Raw genomic sequence first — 15,757 nt, forward strand, 5'->3', positions numbered from 1 at the left:
TAGTCCCTTGGTGTCATGCAAATAGGAGAATGAAGTTGTGTGGGGAGAAGGAGATGGAGTCATGCTCTCCCTGTCCTCTCTTGCAGGCTGTTGCCAATAAGCAGTAGAGCGTGAAGAGCAAGAGCAGGGGCTTGAAGATTGGACCTACTTGAGCTCCTGTTCAGTCTTGTGACCTCAGAGTCTCTGACACTGGACAAGTCATTTGACCTCTTTAGCCTTTAGGTTTGTCTTTTGTAAATGAACCATAACAATGACTCATGGGTTTCTTGTGACATTTAAGTAAGCCAATGCTTGTAAACGCTCACCCCAGTGACGGGCACACAGCAAGTGCTCAAAAATATTAGTTATGAATAATTCCCATAAGCTGTTTGATTCTTAATTGCTTAGTGTTCCTTTTACATATGCAACTTAAAGAAAATCCACTTAGTTCTGGTTTTCTTTTGCTGTAGGTTGAAAATATTAGGACACAAATGCACACATGTTACCATTTCTATTTATGACTTTGAAGTTGCTGAACTTAGTATGCATGTAGTAATGCGAAAGCGTATAGCACAGTGCCTAGCACAGACAGAGTGTTCTAGAAGCCTGCATGGGTGTATATGTGTGTGCTCAGTCATGTCCAACTCTTTGTGATCCCATAGACAGTAGCCTGCCAGGCTACACTGTCCAGGCAAGAATACTGGAGTGGGTTGCCATTTCCTCCTGCAGGGGATCTTCCTGACCCATGGGTCGAACCTGAGTCTCTTACATCTCCTGTATTGGCAGGGGGATTCTTTACCACTGAGTTATCTGAGAATTCCTTATAATAAATTTCTTTCTCTCTCTCTCTCTCTCTCTCTCTCTCTCTATATATATATATATATATATATATATATATACATAAATCCTATTGATTTTGTTTCTCTGGAGAATCTTGACTAACACAACCATCCTCAGTAATTCAAACTGGCTCTGGTGAATACTATCAAGTCATTGATGATTACTGAGGAATAGAGTTTCTGATCATATATGGGTTTTAGGGAAGACAATTCTAGAACAGTCTGCAGAATAGATTGAGTGGGAGGATGTCTGGATGCAGGAAGATTATGGCTATCGTGCCAGAAATAGAATCGTGGCAGCAAGAATAGAAAGAGTGGGCTGCTTTGAGAAGCACGACAAAGGTAGGACCTACAGGAAGCATTCTGAAGCTAATTGGAGCCGGGGCCGAAATAGAAGGAGTGAAGACGAGTGTCAGGTTTCTAGGTCAGGTGTGGTGAAAAGGCAATGCTGGTGTGGAAATGGGAAATCAGGGGTGGAGGGAGGTGGGAATGGAAGACCACATGTTCATTTGGGTTATTGGGTTTGAAGCGTGGGGTTGGTGGATGGATATTAATGTGAGAATGCTTATGTAGAGCTCAGAAAAGAGGGCAGAGCTTGAAAGAAAGGAAGAGAATTCTCTGACTCAGGGTTATTACTGAAGCCTGAGATTCTCTGTCTGTATTCAGGTTAGGAGGGAGAAGAGGCTCCAGGGAAAGAGTGGTCATAACGGGACCAGAGGGAAAAGGGAGGTGGGGAGCATTAGGCGAGGATGAATTGGCCAAGCAGCCACGTGCTGCAAGCTGGGGAGGAGGACAGGGTCCAGGCTGCTGGATCGGTAAGAAGGAGGCCCCTGGGACTGCCCTTTGCAGCATCTGCTAAAGACATGCAAGGGTGGAAAGTTAAGGAGTGGGAGGAGGTCTGGGTCCAGAAATTAGTCACGTTCCCAGATGTGACTGAACACACAGTGGCCAACCTGTGTACCTGCAGCGTTAGAGCAGGTCTGTGTCTTGCCCTTCTGGAAGCCAGATGTAACGGTGGTTGTTACACGAGAGGATGGGGAGTCAGCAGTCTCAGTCCTGACCCTCTGTGTGACGTGGTGCAAATCTTGATTTTACTTTTAGACCCTCATCTCTGAAGTGTCAGGACTGATCCAGGTCATCTCTAAGATGTTTGCGTAGAGTATGACTAGTTCGAACTCAAGTATCTCCCTATTGTAAGGAAAACTTCAATTCATTATTTAAAAAGACATCAAGAAGCCAAAACCCCACCAAGTCAACTAGTTTTCCTCTCTTGTTTCCTTGCCCAGCCTAAGTCAGTGTCTGGCCTTGCCTCAGTCACCATGAGGCTTTGTTTCAAAATCTCGAAGATGGAGGAAGAGGGGGGAAGAGTAATAACATTGCGCCTCTTTCCTCTCCTGCATGTGCATTGATTTGGAGGAAAGGTTATCTGAGTGTATTTGTATGTAAGGGGTGTACCCACGCTTAGTTGCTAAGTTGTGTCTGACTCTTTGTGACCCCTTGGATTGTAGCCCTCCAGGCTCCTCTCTCCATGGGCTTTCCCAGGCAAGAATACTGCAGTGGGTTGCCCTTCCCTTCTCCAGGAGGTCTTCCCAGACCAGGGACTGAACTCATCTCTTGCATTGGCAGGCAGATTCTTTATCACTGAGCCACCAAGGAAGCCATGTAGGGAAGGGAAGGAGGATAAATTTCATTGGATCCTCATCTCACAATAATTCTGTGTGGTGTATAGACCACGTATTATTTTCCATATTCTATAGTTGATAAAACTGAGACCAGAGAGGTGAAGACACTTCCCTAAACTCACACAGATAACTCATTAAGCATTTAGTGAACACCTTCTCTGCTCAATTTTCAGAGAAACAAAGAGGATAAGTTGTTGACTGGCTGCATGATCTAAAGTAAATGACTTCACCATGGCTTTCTATTCTTGTAATGTCTTTGTCATGATTATGTAAGAGGGATATATTGCCTTATGAAACTCATTGGAAAATATTTCCTCTTCCTCATTTTTCTGAAGAATATTTTTCATTAGAAAATGTCTTCCTTGAAGTTTGAATAAGTTCAAAAAGTGAAACTATCTGATACTAGAATGTCTTTGTGAGAAAGTTTTGTACTTGGAAATTTAATTACTTTAATAACTAAAGGGCTTATCAATATGTTTAAAAAAGTACATAACTTCTGTTCTCAGGTCAGTTCAGTTCAGTCACTCAGTCTTGTCCAACTCTTTGTGACCCCCTGGACTGCAGCACTCCAGGCTTCCCATCACCAACTCCCGGAGTCTACTCAAACTCATGTCCATCAAGTTGGTGATGCCATCCAACCATCTCATCCTCTGTCATCCCCTTTTCCTCCCGCCTTCAATCTTTCCCAGCATCAGGGTCTTTTCAAATGGGTCAGTTCTTCACATCAAGTGGCTAAAGTATTGGAATTTCAGCTTCAGCATCAGTCCTTCCAATGAATATTCAGGACTGATTTCCTTTAGGATGGACTGGTTTGATCTCCTTGCAGTCTAAGGGACTCTCAAGAGTCTCCTCCAACACCACAGTTCAAAAGCATCAATTCTTCGGTGCTCAGCTTTTTTTATAGTCCAACTCTCACACACATACATGACTCTGGAAAAACCATAGCTTTGACTAGATAGACCTTTGTTGGCAAAGTAATGTCTGCTTTTTAAAATACTGTCTAGGTTGGTCAGAAAAGCCATATATAATAGAGGAGCAAAATGGAGGAGTATCAGGAAAGGGGAGTTCAGAAGTGACATTTTTAGAAGGGTGTTTTTTTGGTACATGCAGTGTTGGGGCTAGGGCTGCTGAGAAAGGTCATTTGACTTAGGTCATCAATAACTGGAATAAGAGTATGTTAGATGAAGACTTAACAGAATTTAACCTGACATGATATATTCATTTGGACTTTTACTATTGCATTCAGACTTTTTGAATCTTGGCTGAACTATCTCTCAGTTCAATAAAAATGTTGCCCCTTTGGACGTGTTTGTGAGCTCACCTCACATTTACTTGCTGGTGAAAAATAATGATGGGCTTAAGGGCATGATGTACTTTTAGGCTGAACACTAGAGTTATGCCTTTGGGGGATATTTTATTTTTAATGTAATGTTCACTGTCTCAGAGTGCTGTATTTTTAAGGTTCATCCTAACTTCATTAAAGACTGCAAAATGAAAAGAAAAAAAAAAAAAGTACTTAACTTTACCAACCTGGCTTCTGTTATATCCCCTTTAAAAAGAAGGGGACCCCATTTTGTAGGTCAGTAGATCCTTGCATTTCTACATGTGCTAGGATTCGGTGCCCAGGTTTCTGTCCTCCTGTTCTGTTATAGGAGAACATTGGAGCCTTTGCCCGGGCTCCAGCTGGGTCGAAGATGTGTGAGCTTTAGATGCAGAGGTCTTGGGCAAGAGACACCAGTTTTCTCTGGCTGACAGAGTTAGAGAGTGGGCTTTGGAAGATGATTTTGCCTCTATGTTTCTAAAATCATGAGGAGGCGGGGGCACGAGGGGGAAAATATTAGGATTCCCATCAGATTGCTTATCAGGGCATTATTTTAAAGCCAGCACCATCTTCTGCCCAACAAGCTTGCTGTTAGGGACATTCTTCAGCCTCTTTTCAGCCTATGTCTCCTATGGGGGACAGCAGGTAGATCATGAGTCAGTTTCCCCAATCTGTCCTTGCTATTTTAATCTTTGCTGCTGTGCTGTGTGGCTCCTCTGTCCATGGAGTTTTCCAGGCAAGAATCTGAAGTGGGTCACCATTTCCTCTTCCAGGGGATCTTCCCCACCCAAGGATTGAACCTGCATCTCTTGCATTTCCTGCATTGGCAGGCAGATCCTTTACTGTCTGAACCACCTTGTGCTTGTAAATAAACCAGATTAAAAAGATAAAACAGTCAGTGTCAATCTAAAAGTACCCATTTGTATGCAAGTCATGAATCTGATTTGCTGTGAACCCAGTCGAGTATCCTGCAGGACCACTTTACCAAGAGGGTGGAGGGCTTGGGAGTGTGGATTGTTGACACCAGATGGCAGGGCATCCGGTCTGGTGCTAACACTCCTTAGATATATGTCATGGTGATATCTCTTTGTGCCTCTCTTTCCCAGATATAGGTTAGGAATAATTATAGTACCTGTTTCATAGGGTTATTTTGAGGACAAAATGTCCTAATTCATGTAAAGTGCTTAGAGCCCTGCCTGGCACACAGTAAAAACTTAAAATATGAACTGCTAATCGGTTCTTATTATTTATAGGCAATTAGCTCAATCTCAGACCATGTCTCCAGATGGACACTTTGAGGGTTGGTAATTGTGCTTGTAAGTCAGTCTTTTTTTCTCAGAGTAATGTGACAGCCTGACATGAATTTCCTTAGACATCTCAGAGACCACCAGGTAAGAGTTTGTTATTATCTCTTTTTATCAATGAAAAGCTAGGAGTAAAGAGTATCAATTTATCCCAATTCCTTTATATTGGCAGACCCCATTTAATGAAGGCCCTTCACAGATTTTTATTTTTTTAAATCTTGGTTTGTGGTCACCCTGCATCGAGCAGTTTTGTTGTTGACAAAACTGTTTGTCAACATTAGCTCACTTTGTGTACCGGTCATATTTTAGTAATTCTCACAATATTTCCATTTTTTAAATTATTATTATATTTGTTATGGTGACCTGTGATCAGTGATCTTTGTTATTATTACTACAACTTGCTAGAGGCTCAGATGTTGGTTAGCATTTTTAGTAATAAAGCATGTACATTGTTTTTCTAGACGTAATGGTATTGCATACTCAATAAGCCACAGTATAGTGTAAATATAACTTTTATAGGCACTAGGAAACCTAAAAAAGTCATGTGATTCATTTTATTCTCTTATTTGCTTTATCGTGGTGGTCCCGAGTCAGATCCGCAGTATTTCCGAGGTAAACCTGAGTCCATAACTCTGGTAACAGTAGAAATCCAGCACCTTCACTGACCTAGCTCATCTTATTGTCAACCCTTGTGACTACCTGATGCACAGTGGGTTTCTCATCATGTCAGAGGTCCTCTCTACCTTTAAAACACAGCTGGCCTTTTCAGCTAAAGGACCACACCTGAAGACTCCAATGGGCTTTTCCAGAAAGTCTCCTTAAACTTGGAGTCCTCACACTTGCCTGTGTCCAGGGGACCCCTTACCCCTGGACAGCCCCCCAAGTTCACAGTCAACAGAATCAACTAGTGCTGATTCTCAGGATGTTGAGGCAAAGGAAGTGATGGTGGTCCCTCCTCCCTGTAGCCAAGGGAGGCCCCTACTCATGTGTACGTGCTCAGTTGCTGTCATGCCTGTCTCTTTGCGACCCCATGGACTGTAGCCCCCCAGGCTCCTCTGTCCGTGGGATTTCCCAGGCAAGAATACTGCAATGGGTTGCCATTTCCTTCTCCAGGGATCTTTTCTGACCCAGGGATCAAACCTGTGTCTCTTGCATCTCCTACATTGGCAGGTCAATTCTTTACCACTGAGCCACCTGGGAAGCCCTGCATGTCCCAACTAACCAAACTGCTGCTGTTCATCAAGGCTGGGGGAGGGGGGCTGTTAGGATCTGTCTGATGTTTTTCTTCAACCAAAATACATGTTCCTTATAAGGAAATAAGTTTACATTATTCATATAAGCAAAAGGAAGAAATCAAATTTGCCTGTAATCCTGCATATTTATTTATTACTCCATGGGAAGGGGTTCAAAAGACAAAAAGAAGTTAAAAATCTGAAGATTTTATATTGTGAGAAAGAATTACTGATCCCAGCAGTAACTAAAGAAACATTTTCACCATTCAGTTATCGTTTTAATTTTTAACTGCCAACAAAGGAAATTTAAATTGGAAAAGATGTAGGCAGACTTTCTGGCTATTTTCAAAATAAAAACCACTGCAGTTAACACAAGAATTAAATTTACCATATTTGGGACAGAAGGGTGAATGTGACAGGGAAAGAGCTTGGGGTCAGTTAGTGACTGTCACACGGGAGGTGTGATCACATGATGGCGTGACAGGAAGCCATGATTCTAGCTGAATTCACGGACGTCATCAGGTGAAAGCCATAGTCCAAGATCTGGAAGTGGGTAGACAAATGCCTCAGCGAAGTAGGGGAAATAGTGTGTCTGGATTGTAGAAAAGCATGTATAAACTTTACTCATGTCAAATTAGGTGGATTCTTAATGCATTACATGACCGTAAATCAAACACTCTAATTCATGGATAAAGGCAAACAACTGCTTTTTATAAATTCCTTCTTTTTGAATTAGTTCCTCCAGTCAGATTAAGATATTTGTGGATCCTAATTTTGTTATTCAGTTTGTTTAGTGTCCTTCTGGGCTTCAAGTCACATGCAGAGCTGATCACTGACCTCCCATTTCTTCTTTTAAATCATGGGTGGGTGTGTTAAAGACAGGGCCACCTCCAATCACTGCAAAGGGCCCGCAGCTAGGTCCCAGGAATTTATATCATCCAAAATTCTTACTAATGAAGTATAAAGGCAAGGATTACTCGGCAAGTGAGAAATATTATACCATGATTTTTTTTAAAGGTGTGTTTTATTTATTTGTGGCTGTGCTGGGTCTTTGTTGCTGTGCAGCCTTTCTCTTGTTGCAGCAGGCAGGGCTCCTCTTCACTGTGGCGCACGAGCCTCTCATTCCAGTGGCTTCTCTTGTTGCAGAGCATGGGCTGTAAGGTGTGCAGGTTTCAGTAGCTGCAGCACCATACCACGCTTTTAATCAGGAATTTATATCATGCAAAATTCAAAGGTAAAAACAACAACAGCAACAGTGGGGGAACATAGCGTAAGGCTGAAATTCAGAATGTGTTGAATTTTAAGAAGCTACACATACCCCAGTGGGTTAGAGGGCACATCCTGTGATCAGATACATTAGTATTTCTGTAGGAATAATGCCTGGATAGTCCCACCAAGTGGGATAAATAAAGTCTACTACTGAATAGCTTCCTGTCAGCTCACGTCAAGTTTCACCACCAGATGAGTTTGTTTCAGTCTTATGACACAGTTTTCAAAGCCTTTTTGATTCCAAAATTAAAGATAAGACTTGTGGAACTGTGGAGCTCCCCACAACCGCACACTCAGGGGTGAACGGGGAGAGAGAGAAAGAGGGAAGGAAGGGGAGTGAGGGGGAGATTGTGTGTGAGAGTCAAAGAGACAGAGAAAGGAAGAGACAGAGCCTGGAGGATGGAGGTAGGTCTACAGAGCAAAGTCCACGCCCAGGCACCCAATCAGCTTCAGTGTGGCTGGAGACCAGCTCCCAGAAGAATGGGTAGGGCGTGGCCAACGTGCAGCCATTGCAAAGCCCTACCTGAACCCCTTTCCATGGAGGCAGGTACCTCAGGGCACTCAGCTCTCAGGAGGCGCCAAGAGCAGGAGAGAGTCCCCTGGCTCCCAAAGAGGAAAAGAGGAGACCACCAGCCCAAGACTTGGCTTGGATGCCCAGTAATCAGGCTGACAAGGAAATGACACGCAATAGGCATCAGGATCTCATCATAAGATTATCTATGAGGGGGGGACAAAAATTCCTTTTCTGAGGGGAAAAAATGAGACGAAGGGAGAAGGGACCCCTCCCACATCCTATATTATAATCTTAATATAAGAAGGGCTAAAAAAAAAAAAAAAAAAAAAAAAGAAGGGCTATGGTGTAGAAGAAGAATCAGCTTGTCTGAAAATGTTCCAAAGGTGTGCAGTAATACTGATGGAAGGATATTCTAGAAATATATTTCAGCTCTTGATAAGTAGAAATTTCTCATGGCTTGAAAATCAAAAGATAAGATGGGCTGCCTTTTGATGGAATAAGTTCCCAGTCCCTGAAGAAGTTTCACCCAATGCAGGGTAACCACTTCCCATAGAGGAGGTCCAATTTTAAAATAATAATTTTGTAATAATGGAAGAGGCTTCTTTCAAAATAGTGGGCATTCTCTCTGTGGTGTCTTCAGTCAAAATATCTGCCATACAGGGTTGTAATGAAAAGAGAACCCTTGTATAATGTTGGTGGGGATGTAAATTGGTGCAACCATTATGGAAAATAGTGTGGAAGATCTTCAAAAAAATTGAAAATAGAAATACACTATGATCCAGCATTCCCACTTCTGGGTATATATCCAAAGGAACTGAAAGCAGGGTATCTGAGACTTACCCGCCCTAATGTTCATTGCAGCATTATTCGTAATAGCCAAGATATGGAAACAGCCTAAGTGCCTGTTGATGGATGAATGGATAAAGAAGATCTAGTTATTTACATGTTATTATTCAGCCCTGAGAAAGAAGGAAATCCTGCCATTTTCAACAGCATGGATGGACCCTGAGGGCATATGCTAAGTGAGATAAGTCAGGAAGTGAAGGACACATACTGCTTGGTATCACCTATATGTGGAATCGAAAAAAAAAAAAAAAATCAAACTCATAGAAACAGAGAGTAGAAAAATGGATGCCAGGGGCTAGAGGGGTGGGGAAATTGGGAGAGTTTGGTAAAAGGGTGCAATTTTTCAAGATGATGATCTAGTGTATAACATGGTGACTGTGGTTGATAATACTTACTATATAATTGAAATTTGCTAAGAGAGTAGAAGTTAAACATTCTCACACACACACAGAAGACAAAGGTGAGGTGATAGGCGTGTTAGTTAACTAGCTGGGAAAATCCTCTCACAATGTGTATGTGTATCAAGTCACAACATACACTTTCAATACCTTAACAATTTTTATCAATTATACCTCAATAAAGCTGAAAAAAATCTACCATAAAATTTTTCAAGTTGCTCCAAACAGCTGGTTCATGACAATAATCTCTGGGATTCCTTAAATGGGGCGGGGCGGGGGGTGGAGGGGGAAGGATTGGTTTTAGTATTCAAGTTAATCATTAGTGAGGGGATCAAATCAAAAGATCTCTATCAAGTGTGCATAGTATATTACAAGTACATGGCTGGATGCTGAGGGAAATTGAGTGAGGTAAGGTCCAACTGGTATTCCCAAAGGAGCTTATAGCTAGTGGGGACATAGGGAACTGAGAGGTCAAACTTATTCTTCTTGTTTTTAATAGTGTAAACTTGAGAAACTGTCAGAAGGCAAGGTTAGAGGAAGAAATGGCAGGGGAATCTGGAATTGGACTTGAGATAGGAAATAGAGAGCTTCTCAGATGGCGCTAGTGGTAAGGAATCCGCCTGCCAATGCAGGAGACATGTGGGTTCAATCCCTGGGTCAGGAAGATCCCCTGGAGGAAGGCATGGCAACCCACTCCAGTATTCATGCCTGGAGAATCCCATGAACAGTGGAGCCTGGTGGGCTGGAGTCCAAAGGGTAACAAAGAGTCGGACACGACTGAGCGACTTGAGCATGCATGCACACAGGAGGTAGGGAGTCACAGCGAACAAAGGGGTGGGCCGGGGCGAGGGCTGACATCAGCTGCTCTGGTTCACAGACACAGAAGCCCTCCCCCCTGCCTACCAGACCTGATTTCAGCTTTGGGAGGAAATCATGTCACATCCATCCTCTCTGTCGCTGGTGCTAAGGCCTTGGCTCCTTGGGGCGGTGGTTGACACAGGGTATGAACCCTCCTCCTGCACTCCCCTCCTCCCTTCGAGAAAGCTGAGGCTCTAGGTCGAGGAAAGCCTGTGTCTGCAGCTTGGCTTGTACCACAGTGCTCACATTTTCAGTGCTGGAGCTGCACCAGGCCATTTCGTGTCCCATTTAGCAAGCCTGGAGAACTCTTTGATTTGGGAGATGAGAGCAAAGACATCTGGCCTGTGGTGGTGGGTGAAATACCATCTGATTCAGAAAGTCTTTCGTGACTTCCTCCAGAACCGACTGCCTCATTTGTGTCTCCAAAAATAAAAATAGCAAGGGTTAGATCCATGTTCCTCTCCTGTTCCTTAGGGATGCTGTGACTGAGGTGACTGAGGCTCAAGAGAGCTGACGTAAAAAAGAGGCAGAGGACACAAAGAAAGAAAGACGGCATGAAAATACATTTTACTTCTGCTATTTTTCTTACTGAATTTTATTGAACTTTATTCTTGACACAAAACGCTTAGATGATGGGAAATGCCTTATTCTAGAATAACCCCCACCAGAGACCCTGTTTTAAGAGGGGCTCTTTATGAGATGGTTGGATGGCATCATCGATGCAATGGGCGTGAACTTGAGCAAACTCCAGGAGATGGTGAGGGACAGGGAAGCCTGGGATGCTGCAGTCCATGGGGTTGCAAAAAGTTGGACAGGACTTGGCGACTGAGCAACAATAACAACAACCTTGTGTGACACGTTGCAGACGGGCAATGACTCCATTCCTAGTAATAAAGCCAAGCACCACCACCCAGCTTCTGATCTAGCAGAGATAGTTTATACCCTTTTAATCAGAATCTAGAAAAGGCAACACCTCCGAGTGGATTGTGAGTAATGTCACTACCAAATCCCTGAACTTCTCTGCATTCCTCCCGTGGGGTTAAGGGCTCAGGAGAACCTTTTTGATCCAGCATTTTCAGTTGTATCATTTCATATTGAGCTTGGCTGTCTATCTCTTGGACCTTTTCTATATATCAGTTATGTGGACAAGACCCATCTTTCAGCAGAGGGGTGGTTCAGACTGTGTTACAGACGAGGGATGAGCGTGGAACCACTGGATCGCCAGTAAAGATCCACTCGATTGGATATCACTCACTGAGATCCACTCCAAAGGTTCTTTTGAAAGAAGGTAAAGTTTTATAAAGGGCCACATAGATTCAAATTCAGATGTGGCAAGGCTGTGTTACTCCAGGTTGGAGGTATGCGGGTCAGGAAATTCAGGGAGCCACTTGGTCCTAGAGTTTGCAACAAGAAAAATCCAGAATCTAGGAACCCTGTGTGTGACAACAAGCAGCAGTCCCAGGTCCTGAAGTCCCCAAAGTGCCTGCAGTCTTGCTCGTGCTGCTTATTGGTCCCTGGGGCTCTGTTTTCCCTCTGGGAGCATGGATTTGGAATTCAGATGGGGGCTCTGAACAGTGTATGTATTGAAACTCAATTTCCTTCTCTTCCTTTGAAAAGAACTCACTTCTGTAGCCAACTGTAGACCACCCCCTGCCCAGACCACATGTGAATATAAAATCCCAGGTCTCCAATGATGCAGGGAGTAGTCATCAGATTCCCTATAGGCGGAGTATAAATCTCCTTCTTAAGGGGCCCCCAGAGCAGGTAGCTACCCACCTTTAAGGAAGGAGATCGTGGCTGGAATCCCATGCTTGGGACTGTTTCTAAACTCAGAGCTTGGCTTCCACTATTCTTGTGACCCTTTCCATCACAGCTCCAGCCTTCTGTTCCCCATGCAATCAACCCAGCCCCTCCCATCATCCTTGCACCCCTGGAGGAGGGCATGCCGGTACCCTCTCGCTAGATCCTGCCAGGGACAGTCCTCAGGGACAGAAGAGGTTTTCACGGTGACCCTGAGATGCACTCACTCAGAGGTAAGTCCACAGACAGGACAGCTTTGGGCATGAATGGTAATTAAGCTTGTCTATGGCAACCTCTCCTCTCCTCCCCTATATACACTTTGCTTCATTTACACTTTTCCAATCTTTTCTCCCCTGCACTTACTGTATTTATTCTACTAGGTCAAGGATGGAAAATGCATTGAATTTTACATGTCAACTCTGATTAATTATTAGGTACTGTGTGTGTGTGTTCAGTCGCTCAGTTGTGTCCGACTCTTTGAGACCCTATGGACTGTAGCTCGCTGGGCTCCTCTGTCCATGGGATTTCCCAGGCAAGAATGCTGGAGTGGATTGCCATTCCCTCCTGCAGGTGGTCTTCCCGACCTAGGAATCGAACCTGAGTCTCCTGCATCTCCTGTACTGGCAGGGGGATTCTTTACCACTGAGTCACCAGGGAAGTCCCAGGAACTGCCTAGACCACTCTATCAAGATAAATTTTAAAAAACACCTGCATGTGAGTTCTGTGATTCTTAACATTTGCTATGGAGACATTATTTGCCATCTTCCCATTTGTCCATGAGTTTTTAGAAGGTGGAAACTGTTTTATTCAGCCTTGGGTCTCTAATTACTAGCCTTCAATCATTTTTACATTTGAACTGTGCCTGTATCAACTGCGGAAACTTCAATCCCCATCCTGCTCATCCCCAGCTCTGCCTAAATTTCAGCTCTCACAGAGTGAATGACATGGTATAATAGGAATGTATCATTTCAGTTCTCTATGGCTGAAGATACGCACAGGATGAGGACTCATTCAGGAAGAAGAGAGAATGTGAGGGTTTTGGGTTTTTTCAGTTGAGAAATGGAGAAGGAAAAGGAAGGATGCTGGGGAAGATGAGGAAATATATCCAAGATCCTTAGCATCAGCCAAGAGCTGTAGAAATGTTCCCAAACACGCAACACTGCATGCTATTAAGGAACTCTGTAGCACATACGCCTAAGAAGTACACGCGGTACTATGCCACCGCAGGCTTGAACAGACTTCCAAGAGCTGATTGTTAAATTTTCAGGAAGTTTGCCAGTCAGTTGACATGATGCTGGTAGCTTGAAATTGGCTATGATGGGAGTCTTTACACTGCAGAAATTGGCAAAGGCTACAAACGAGGACTATACCCCTCCCACTCCCCTGCCCAGGACTAGCGCATCACTGAGTAGACGCCCCCAAACTCTGGTGTAAAGGGGGATGAAAGCATTAAAGGGCCCCTCTGTATGTTACCCCAAATGGGCTAATCTGTCCTCAATCTTAGGTCTTGTTCGTTCGGATGGGGCGGCAGGATTGGGAAGCTCCTTGTGGTCAGTGGGTTGCTGACCGTTTCAGGATTCTGGGCTGTGATTTGTTGACTCCTCAGACGTTCACCGGGGCATCAGAGTGGAAGAATGGCCTTAGCCAAAACACAGACTTGAAAAAGGTCAGCCGTGCACACCAGGGGCTCTTACTGGCTCTGAGATCCTGGGGTAGGTAGCGAGTTACATTCCTGCAAGGACGTTTTGAAGGGGAAAATGACTCAAGAACCCACTCTTAGGTCATCCCATAAATGAAGAAAGCTTCTTAACTGAACTGGGAGGAGCCCTGGAGGACATGCCCAGGCCCACACTGGTAGGGTGCTGGCAAGGGGAATGCCCCAAGGTGGCTCAGATGAAAGGTTCTCATTGCACCCTTTACCCCTCTGCCTAACCATGGTGTCGACGGCGGAGTGTTCTCAGGGATCACGTGTGAGAAAAGCAGCTGATTCCTTCATGTCCTCAGGGCAGAAATCTATCTTTCCTACTGAAGGAGCTGTTGGCCATGTCACTGGCACATGGCCCTTCTGTTGGGGTGAGGAGGGAGCTGAGGGAAGCTGATGGAGAGGGCAGGAAGGACCAGAGAGTATACCCGATGTGGAGACAAGGTGCTGGGGACAGTCTAGTGATGCCTCCTTAGCTGGATCTCAGTTTTGGAACAACTGCTTGATAGGCCTGCAGAAGGAGAACTTTCCTCCGCATCCATGTAGTCAAAGCCATGGTTTTTCAGTAGTCATGTACGGACGTGAGAGTTGGACATAAAAAAGGCTGAGTGCCAAAGAATTGATACCTTCAAACTGTGGTCCTGGAGAAGACTCTTTAAGAGTCCCTTGGACAGAAAGGAGATTGAATGAGTCAATCCTAAAGGAAATCAACCCTGAATATTCATTGGAAGGACTGATGATGAAGCTGAAGCTCCAGTACTTTGGCCACCTGATGCCAAGAGCCGACTCATTGGAAAAGAGCCTGATGCTGAGAAAGATTGAAGGAGGGAGAAGAAGGGGACGACAGAGGATGAGATGGTTGCATGGCATCACCAACTCGATGGACATAAGTTTGAACAAGCTCTGAGAGATGGTGATAGACAGGGAAACCTGGCTTGCTGCAGTCCATGAGGTTGCAAAGACTCAGACACGACTTAGCTACTGAACAACAATAACACAGACCTGAAGGAGAACTGTCTCCATATCAACACTGCAGTTGGTTCTGAGCAGCAGGAAATGTGTCAGGGAAAGACAAGAGCCAGGCAAACTGAAGAAGCAAGACAGAGGAGATGAATATGAGAGAAAATCAGCCTATTGTCTCTCCAGAGAAAGGAGAGGAAAATATTTAAATAGTATCTGTTTACTTCCAGTAGTGTTTCCGAACCTCAGGGATTCTGCATACTCGCTCATGGTTTTCACCCCCTCTCTTTTCCACCCGTTTCATTGTTTATTATTTGTCTTTAAAATAATTCACTTTAGGAAAAAATGCAGCCTCTTGGTTAAGATCATATCCTTAAATTCACAGCTTTGATATACCAGTTGAGTTTTTTTCCTAATACACATTATTATAGACACATGACTATTAAAAGAGAAAGTCTTCATTCATCTACCCTGGGGGCCACCGCCTGCCCCTCGATGGGAGGAGCAGTCTCCCTGAGCATGGAAGTCACTGGGAATGAAGCTGTACGAGGCACCTGCCTCCCACTGACCCACCCAAGTCACATACTTGTCAAAGCTCTCATTTGGCATCAGGCACATTTTTTTTTCCCTTTTCAAAGTCCTCATGCACAACATGAACAAGACAGAACCTCTCAGGTACAGAGAACACAGTGGGGGAAGGAGGGAGGGCGATGAATGGAGAGAGTAACATGGAAGCATACACTGCCATATATAAAGCAGACAGCCCGTGGGAATTTGCTGTATGACTCAGGGAGCTCAAACCAGGGCTCTGTGACCACCTAGAGGAGTGGGGTGGGAGGTGGGAGGGAGGTTCAAGAGGGAGAGAACATACAGAAAAAAACAAAAAAGACAGAATGTCTGTTCTGTTAAATCAGGGGTGGCATGGTGGTGGCTTGTTGCATTACTAGGAATAGAGTCATTGCCCATCTAATGCCATACAAGGTGCTCCTCATAAAATAGGGCCTCTGGTTGGGATTGTTCTATAGAATAAGGCCTTTCTCTCCATCTGAAGCG

The 15,757-nt window shown here is 44.3% G+C and overlaps 1 long non-coding RNA gene across 2 annotated transcripts in view; it reads left to right on the forward strand.

Annotated features, from left to right (window-relative positions):
* The first annotated feature begins 1,935 nt into the window (after positions 1-1,935).
* Positions 1,936-15,757, forward strand: part of LOC129644618 (uncharacterized) — a 48,592-nt gene continuing 34,770 nt past the window's right edge. The window contains exons 1-2 of one of the 2 annotated variants that reach the window (XR_008710883.1): positions 1,936-2,011; positions 12,116-12,275. This is a non-coding gene — a long non-coding RNA (uncharacterized LOC129644618). Of the gene's footprint in view, positions 2,012-11,387; positions 11,531-12,115; positions 12,276-15,757 lie in introns of those variants that run through there. The other variant, XR_008710882.1, reaches the window with a different exon arrangement.

The sequence above is a fragment of the Bubalus kerabau genome, chromosome 2, assembly GCF_029407905.1.
Source record: "Bubalus kerabau isolate K-KA32 ecotype Philippines breed swamp buffalo chromosome 2, PCC_UOA_SB_1v2, whole genome shotgun sequence".
Lineage (NCBI taxonomy): Eukaryota > Metazoa > Chordata > Mammalia > Artiodactyla > Bovidae > Bubalus > Bubalus kerabau.